The sequence below is a fragment of the Vicia villosa genome, unplaced genomic scaffold (assembly GCF_029867415.1).
Source record: "Vicia villosa cultivar HV-30 ecotype Madison, WI unplaced genomic scaffold, Vvil1.0 ctg.000291F_1_1, whole genome shotgun sequence".
Taxonomy (NCBI): Eukaryota; Viridiplantae; Streptophyta; class Magnoliopsida; order Fabales; family Fabaceae; genus Vicia; species Vicia villosa.
Genome location: NW_026705125.1, coordinates 712,996 through 722,459, shown reverse-complemented (window position 1 = coordinate 722,459; position 9,464 = coordinate 712,996).

Below are 9,464 nucleotides of genomic sequence, written 5' to 3'. Positions count from 1 at the left end.
ACCCTAGTTGGTCCATTATATATATTCCACACCATGCACATGAAAAGGGGACAAAAATAAGAGGCAAGGGTTAGGGTTTTCAAGGTTCCAAAATATCAAGAAAGGTGAAGATTTCGTGTAGATCATTCGAAGCAATTTCAAGGCCATTCAAACGTTCCATTCATCTCCTAAGGTAATAAAAGAAAGGTTTGAATCATTAACCTTACTTGAACACACTTAGAAACTCGCATGCCATGCTTATCATATCTATATGCATTCTTGGATGATGTATCTCGTATTTCAGTGTGTTTAAACGTAATCTAACCACATGTACAAGTTCTGGATGGTGATTAGAACAAGTTTGATATATCGTTTGCAAGCTTTCACGCGTAGAACACCATTCACCATGGCTAGGGCATCAAGCTCATATCTTTTCGTTTTCCATGATGCAAAAGGATTCAGGCCAAAACGACACCGTATTTGAACTCAGGGCATTGCTTTATGTAGATCTGGACACTTTGGTTGTATTGTTTTACGTGTATTTTTTAGTTTGATTTTCTGCAGAATTCAAAGGTTTTCTTGCAGCAAAATCCGCAGCAAATTCCTCAACTGAATCCGCAACAAAGCATGGGAGAGATGATGAATAAGACAAGGGATTGTTGCATCACGCGTGTGGTCCATTCGTTGGCCAGTCAACGAAAAGGATTTCTCTCCCTTCACATAATTGGCCCGTTCACGAATCAGTGGGACCAGCATTGACTCCTCCAGCTAAGTGTCTTTGTTTTGAATATATTCTATTTGAATAAATAATTAATCAGCAAAACTAATCAGCATAAATGGCAAAGGCGTCTTTGAGGTATCATTCAATACCTGGGTTCGATCCCATGTCAGAAAAAACTATTTTTACAATTTATTTCATTAGCTGATCCAACGCAGGCACTCCACGGGCCTCACGGTGCACCCCTCTCCGTCTGCCATCAGATACGCACATGGATTGATCCAACGTCCCCAGCGTGAATCCCTACCATGGGTGTCCAGAGATCAACCACACAGGAGCAAAGCTGAGTTCTCTTTATTTTATTTATTTTATTTTTTTATTGTATTTTGTTTTATCTTTTTTTTTTAAGTTCTAATCTATCAATTACTTCTCTTTTTCTTTTCTTTTATTTATTTAACTTATTTTATTAAAACATTTTACCTTATTTTATATAACAATTTATTTTTAATCGAGAATCCGATTTTTCTTATAACTTTAAAAATAATTGTTTTTTTTTTAGTTTTTAAGATAATATTTGTTTTAGATAATAATTTAAGTTTTGGGCTAATTAAATTTATGCCTTAAACCCTGATTTTTTGCATGACCACTAATCACTGTTAGATCCTCTCTGATTTCTTATCCATGCCTTTTATTTGCCACAAAAAGTTTTCTACCTTTCTCTTCTTCATTTTTCAGGGTTGGCCAAGATCCTTCAGTTACGCACAAAAGCTAAGTTTCTATTTTCTTTCTTCTTTAAATATCATTTTACTTTTAATTTTTAAATTAAAATTAGGGTCTATCTTCATATGCCATTGAACTTCTCATACACTCATCCCTCCTATCATTTTTCTGTTTAATTCTCAGATGATCAGGGTCAATCAAGGTTCGAGGAAGATCAAGGGCGGAGATCAAGATAATTAAATTAATTAATTATATTTCTTATTTTATGTTTTAAACCCCCCATCCCGCAGGTGTTTATTGTAATAGCGTAGGATTTTTTGTTTTCTGTCTTTAATTTCTGCCATTTTAACTGCGTGGTTAGTAATCTCAGGGAGTGCAAACCTTTAACAGAATTAGATAACTAATTATAAGATAAATAACTGAATTTAATCACATGATTGTTGCACCCACACACCTCTAAGGTAACCTCTCTTGTTGCCTGTTGCCTATTAATTGCTGCTTTGTTGCCTTAACTATGTTGCTTAAAAATAGTCAAGTCCCTTGATTCCGAGGATACCTAAAGCAATGTTGTCTGTCGCCTTCAAAGTTATTGAAACTCCCTCGAAGTTGCCTCGATAAAAGATTGTCCCAATTGCTAAGGTATCCTCGCATGATGCCTAAAAAGATGAAATGACTATTATATCCTTCCCTTAGACTACCTGCCCTCTTTATGGAAAGGGACAGTCTTATGGCAAGCGATTACTCGATGACCTTTAACATCCAATTGAAAGACTTCCTACCCTTCATGGTATGGATAGACCCTTTCACCCGAAAGACTAAAAGAACAATTTTTCAAACTTAGGGTAGTTGCTATTAATTGCTTGCTCTAAAAATCAAAACTCTTTTCCACTCTTTTCAAAGAAACTTTTCAAAAAGACTACGCTTATTTACAAGCTAAAGTTCTTCTTCGAAAATCTTTTCCAACAAATCAAACATTTCAAACAAACTGAGCTAAGCAATTAAGAGCCCATGGAAAACCATGGATGCAAAGGATGCCTTACACCTTCCCTTTGCATAACTTACCCCCCGAACTCAACATCTTTCAAAAGGTCTTTCCTGTTCTTTTAGCCTTTCCAATTGGATAAAATAAAAGTCGGTGGCGACTCATGCTTAACCGCGACATTTCGATAAAAAGTCAGTTGTGCACTACACAAATTTCTTCTCCCTTAGGAAACTATCTCTCTTCTTATTCCAACCTTTTGGAGCTTGTTTTAGTCCGTACAAGGCTTTATGCAGCATGTATTTAACACCCTTCTAATTCCCTGCGGAATATAAAATAAATTCAGAGTAAAACATGTAAAAGGATGCTACAGCTCCTTAATAAATTTTTTAAAACCATTGTCATGCTTTTCCGAGGAACATCAACCAATATTATTCAGCATATATGTTTAACATAGCGGAAAATAACTTCATAATCTAAATAATTTAAAACATCAGTTACCAACACCAAAGAGTCATTGATCGGCCACCAATTTCACCTTGTTCCTATGTTCGAATCAATGGAAAAGCACTTCATTCGGTGGTATTTTAAGTCGTTTTAGTCTAGTTCTTAATTAGTTTTGTTTACCTTTGTATTTGAATTTGGTGTGTTACTTTTTCTAGTTTTTGTTGTTTTTCCATTGCTTTTGATCTTGTGTTGGTAGTGTTTTAAGTTATGCAGATACAGGGCATGATTCGAGACAAGAAAAAGTGAATTTTGGTGAGACAGAGCTGTGACACGGCCACCCGTGTCATGGGACACGGCCGTGTCAGACTTGCTGAAGAGAAGAACTTGAAAATATGAAAACCAAGAAGACAGAGTTGTGACACTGCCACCCGTGTCCCATGACACGGCCGTGTCAGACATGCTGAAGAGAAAAAGTTGAGAAATCTTGGAACCAAGAAGTCAGGGGTCTGACACGGCCACCCGTGTCCCATGACACGGCCGTGTCAGACATGTGCGCAGAAAAATTCTGATTTTTAACTTATGAAATCTGTCACTTAAGTAAGGGTATGATGGACTTTTCGTATGAGAATATTTGCTGTGAGGTATTTAGTCACTGTTTGGAAAGAAGAAAATCACTTTTGACGGTCGGAGAACGTGAAAATAGAGATTGAGAGCACTAGGGCTTGGAGTGAAGAAATCTTCAAGAGCATCCGCGATTGAAGATCAATTCCGATTCAGCCTATTGTAATGTCTTCATCTTTAATCATGGTTATCTTGATAATTGTCATGAGTAGCTAAACTCTTTACTTGTTAGGATTGATGTCCCTGAATCATGTGATGTAATGACTATAATTTACCGTTAGTTTTCGGATTATCTTTATGAAATTCAGTTTATGATTAAAAGTGCTTATTGCTTCTTTATATTGGAAAATATATGTGTTGATATACGGTTGAGGGTTCGTCGGACAAACTACCTCAACGTTTTTTTAATCATAACGCTATAATTGAGAATCACTTAGGAATAAGGGTTTAATGTGTAGCGACCATATTATCCAGGCTATGTCTTGTAGAATCTTGAGGTAAAATCATCTTGTTAAGGAATTAAAAGAGGGTTTTAATCTCAAGAAGTTTTCACTAAGGAATTAGGGGAAATCAACGTTTGGTGTCGGTAGTGAGAATTTCTAAAGTTAATCTGTTAATCGGTGATTATTTCATTGCAGAGCGATTCATACATCTGTCCTGACTTGTTCCCGCATATTTTCATTAAGCAAATTATTTTAACTCTTTCATTGCATAAGTTGTTATTTTAAATTAAACATAAAAACCAAACCCCCGATGACTTTTTATTCAGTTGCACTATTCTGAAACATATAATTCCTACGCAGTCCGCGAGTTCGATACTTGGGGAATTTACTCTATTATTACTACATCGGTAAAAATAGTACACTTGCTATTTTACCGGTCAAGTTTTTGGCGCCGTTGCCGGGGACTGCCAAATTATAAGTTAAAAAATAGTTCAATTGAATTTTTGTTGCTCTGCAACTAAAATTTTTATTTTCATTTGTCTGTTATTTCATTTGCTTATTACTAAAAATCGTCTAATCTTTGTATGCGAGGTAAGGCCTCAGCAGAATTTATTTTTGACGCAGAGCCAGAACGATCATTGCGAGCGAGACTTCGAAAAGCAAAGCAAGAACGACTGGAAGCGTTGGAAGAAATTCTGGCAGCTTCTGAATCTGATAACGAGGAAATCCTCTCCATTCATTCTGAGCATTCAGATTCGGAGGCAGAAACGATGGCGGACCCTGTAGAAAGGTTGTTAGGTGATTATGGTGGAGCAAATGCACCAGCTGGCCGGATGACAATTGTGAATCAACCGGTGGATGTTGCTCACTTCCAGTTACATCCAGCAACGATTCGACAGCTGGAGAAGAAACCCTTTTCGGGAAGGATAAATGAAGATGCTAATAAGCATTTACAAAGGTTTCTCACCATGACAACTTCTCTAAAGATAGAAGGACTGATCAGTGCATATTTATGCACATTCTCCTATATTTTTACTTAGGCATTTCTTTACTTTACCTTGGTTATTTTTCTATTTTAATGTGTTTTTATAATTTAGTTTATTTTTGCCTTTATTTGATTTTCGCACTTAATTTTCAGCATTAGCAATCTGCACTAAAATGATCATAAGTGGAGCTCCGGGAATCCGATTGAGGCGTTATAATAATCGCCGGAAAGCTAAGAGAAAGAGCTACAACTTTCGTGTTGGAGTCAAAGTCAGATTCGGAGCGCATATTTTCCAGAATTTCGTTTGAAGCTGCAGCATTAGTTTTATTTAGTTTTGGATCATTAGTTTATGGGCTTGGGTTATGTTTTTGACCCAGTTTGAGTTAGTAGAGAAGAAAACCTTATTTTGTTTTATAAGGGTTGGCAGCCGCTAGAATACGGGAGACCTTTTTTGCCACAAATTTTACTTTTGGTTTCATGATTAGAATGAAGAACTAATTCCCGAAGGCAAATCCTGCTGCTTATGGGTTCCATTGCTTTGAGGTTATTCTAATACTAATTTAAATTCGATTTCTATTCAATTCTTTTCTATGAAATCATTTGCTTAATTTGATTACAATTGTTTGCTTAATTCGATTGTTGTTCATAGGATAGAATTGATTAAATTCGATTGTATGCATGTTCCTAAATTTAATTGCGTGTTATCGTTTGCTTAATTCGTTAACTCGTCATATTCTTAACCGTTTGCTTAATTCGGTAAACAGGAACATAACTCGTATGATTTTGATAAGCGCTTGTCTGATTAATCTCATAATCGAATAGGATCGAAGCCGTTTAGGGATTGGTGTTATTATAACCGATGATAAGTCGGAACCCGAATCAGTAGGATTAGCCGTTTAGCTTATTTTGATAATCACTTATTTTACTCTGTTTTATAAATTGATTCTAAAACCATAAACCCCCAATTTTATTTATATTAGTTAGTAACGAAACAAGAATCCTTGTGAGAACGATATCCGAGTTGTCGTTACCGTTACACTATATTTTCAAAATACTCGTTTTTGATCCGCGCGCGACAGCGGATCAAATTGGCGCCGTTGCCGGGGATTCTTGTTGTTATTAACTAATATTAGGCATAGTGTTATTGCTAGGATTTTTTTGTGTGTTGTGTTTGTTGATTTTCAGGGTTGCAATTCCGGTTGGTTTACAGTGATAAGTTTTCCAGCCTATCAGGTAAGTTTGAAAGCTACTGTTTCGAATCGTTCCGAATTTTTTCCATAAATTCAGAAATAAATCGACGAACAGTACTCCTTTAGAATAGAATTCTAAAGGAATTTGACCCTCAAAATCGCAAATTCGTTGTTTTTCTATTTTTTATGAATTATTTACTGTTTTCATAGAGTCAAAAAAATCCAAAAAAATTCCCAAAATTCTTTTTTGTCTTAATTAGATTAAATTTCGTGCTTTTGTATTTTTTTGAATTTATTTTAATCATATTTGTTCTGTCGTGTCAAAAAAATGGGAGACTCATTGGATCAGTTGGCTTATCTTATTAATTTGATGGAAGCAAGAGAACATCAATCGTGCTATCAAAATCATTTTCCACTTGCGATCTGCAATATTTGTTCTTCAAATTTTCATGGTAATGATGCTTGTCCTATGTTGTTAGATACTAATTTTTATGGTGAGGCCCAAATGGTAGGTGATCTTCAAGGACAATACTCATACACTGAAGAGCAACCTATTTGGTCATATCAACAATTTCAACAAAATCTATCATTGAAAGCTGACACACAATCATATTTGGAAGAAATTATCAAGCAAATGGCTGAAAATAATAAGCGAATGACTGAAAATAATTTGCAATTTCAACAACATATGCAATCTATGTTTCCAGTTAAAAAAGTCCAAAGTGAACAAATAATCTCAAGTGTCCATCAAATTCAAGAGAATATGATGTTTCATGATGATGTTCAACCTGTTGCATCATTAGAGTTAACACGATGTGATACCAGCCTTGATGAATTTCCAGGTGAGTCCATTAAAACCGTGTTTGTTTCATATGATGAACTCATAGTAAGAAACAAAAATTCAAGTGAATGTATGAAAGAGATTATGCCAAAAAATTTATTCAAATCTGATTTGGATGAATTATATACTTCTCTTGAAGTAGATAACTCTCTTGAAATTTTTGCTTGTGAATGTGGTGTTTGTAATGTTTGTCTTGAGATCAGTGCAGCCATTTCAGGTGAAGATAGTTTGATGCTGACAACCACTTGTGCAGAAATTCTAGCAAATTCAACAACTCTTGAATTTGACACAAAAAATGTGGATTTTTGCCATAAGCAACCATTGTCCATAGCGGAATTTTTTTGGGTGGAAATTCTAATTAAGCCACACAACATGGAGTTATCTTTCACCATTTGTGCATCTCTTCCACCTATTTTATCTGACTCACAAGCTAAATGTGGATTTTCTATTTTTCATACTTTGGTTATTGCAGGTTTACCATATGTGCAGGCTATTCCTCCTAAGCCACCAGATTTTTTACTAATATCCAAGTTCACTTGCTATTTACTTTTTCCTGTTTCATGTGTTCGTAGTGCAGAAAGGCCTCCACCAAAACCACCAGACATGAAAGTTACATTCCATCTCAACCCTTCGGGTGTGTTCTTTCCTCTCTCTCCTCTCTTTTATTTTATGTTTGTTTCTTTCATTGAGGACAATGCATGTTTTAAGTGTGGGGGAGGGAATCATTTATTTTATTTCTTTTTGTTCTTTGTTTTGTTTTCATTAAAAAAAATTGCATTTTTGTTGAAAGTTTTAGACTATAGATTAATTTGAGGTTGGTTTGCGGAGACTTGGGAAAAATTCATAAGTTCGGTATCGTTCTAACACCGTAAGTCTCCTGCATATGGAAATTGATTTGAATTTTTTATTATGTTTTAGCCTTAAATTCTCATTCTCTGACAGCTCTTGAGTAGTTTATTTCAGCAGTCGGCACCATCTCTCACACACTTTACGCAGGGAAGCCGATGAATATAAGTGAGTGTTCCGAAAAAAAGAAAAAAAAAAGAAAAAGGTAATACACCTTATAAGTTTGGTGATCCTCACCCGGTCACTTAACCCAACGGTTGTGTAATCTTCAAAAAAAAAGTTTTCAAAACTCTTTGTTAGTTGGTTCAGCGGTTTCTGGTGCTGAACTTGGTAGGGAGGATTACGGTCCGATCCCCCGCAACTACATCTGAGTAAGCAAAGGGTTATGCCACACAAGTACCGGAACCCCGTGCAAAAGGATCAGAGTCACTAACCGGTTGTCCTGCTATAAGTGTGTGGAGATAACGGGCTTAATGTGATTGCGCCTGAATGAAAAAGAGCAAAAAGGATGAGTAAGTTAGGCTATGGTGTAATAATATGATTTGAATTGGTTTGTGTATTTAGGAGCCTTATGTCTGCATATCTGTGGTTAGTGTTCTTACGATGTCCTTAGTGTGCAAGATTAGTACCTGTCGATGCAAACTTACCCGAAGAAGATTTGTAGCCTAGGACGAGTAACTGTTGATGTATTTGTGCTTTCTTTGTTTTGTTTTTCATTTTGCTCGGAGTGCAAAAGTTCAAGTGTGGGGGAATTTGATCAGTGCATATTTATGCACATTCTCCTATATTTTTACTTAGGCATTTCTTTACTTTACCTTGGTTATTTTTCTATTTTAATGTGTTTTTATAATTTAGTTTATTTTTGCCTTTATTTGATTTTCGCACTTAATTTTCAGCATTAGCAATCTGCACTAAAATGATCATAAGTGGAGCTCCGGGAATCCGATTGAGGCGTTATAATAATCGCCGGAAAGCTAAGAGAAAGAGCTACAACTTTCGTGTTGGAGTCAAAGTCAGATTCGGAGCGCATATTTTCCAGAATTTCGTTTGAAGCTGCATCATTAGTTTTATTTAGTTTTGGATCATTAGTTTATGGGCTTGGGTTATGTTTTTGACCCAGTTTGAGTTAGTAGAGAAGAAAACCTTATTTTGTTTTATAAGGGTTGGCAGCCGCTAGAATACGGGAGACCTTTTTTGCCACAAATTTTACTTTTGGTTTCATGATTAGAATGAAGAACTAATTCCCGAAGGCAAATCCTGCTGCTTATGGGTTCCATTGCTTTGAGGTTATTCTAATACTAATTTAAATTCGATTTCTATTCAATTCTTTTCTATGAAATCATTTGCTTAATTTGATTACAATTGTTTGCTTAATTCGATTGTTGTTCATAGGATAGAATTGATTAAATTCGATTGTATGCATGTTCCTAAATTTAATTGCGTGTTATCGTTTGCTTAATTCGTTAACTCGTCATATTCTTAACCGTTTGCTTAATTCGGTAAACAGGAACATAACTCGTATGATTTTGATAAGCGCTTGTCTGATTAATCTCATAATCGAATAGGATCGAAGCCGTTTAGGGATTGGTGTTATTATAACCGATGATAAGTCGGAACCCGAATCAGTAGGATTAGCCGTTTAGCTTATTTTGATAATCACTTATTTTACTCTGTTTTATAAATTGATTCTAAAAC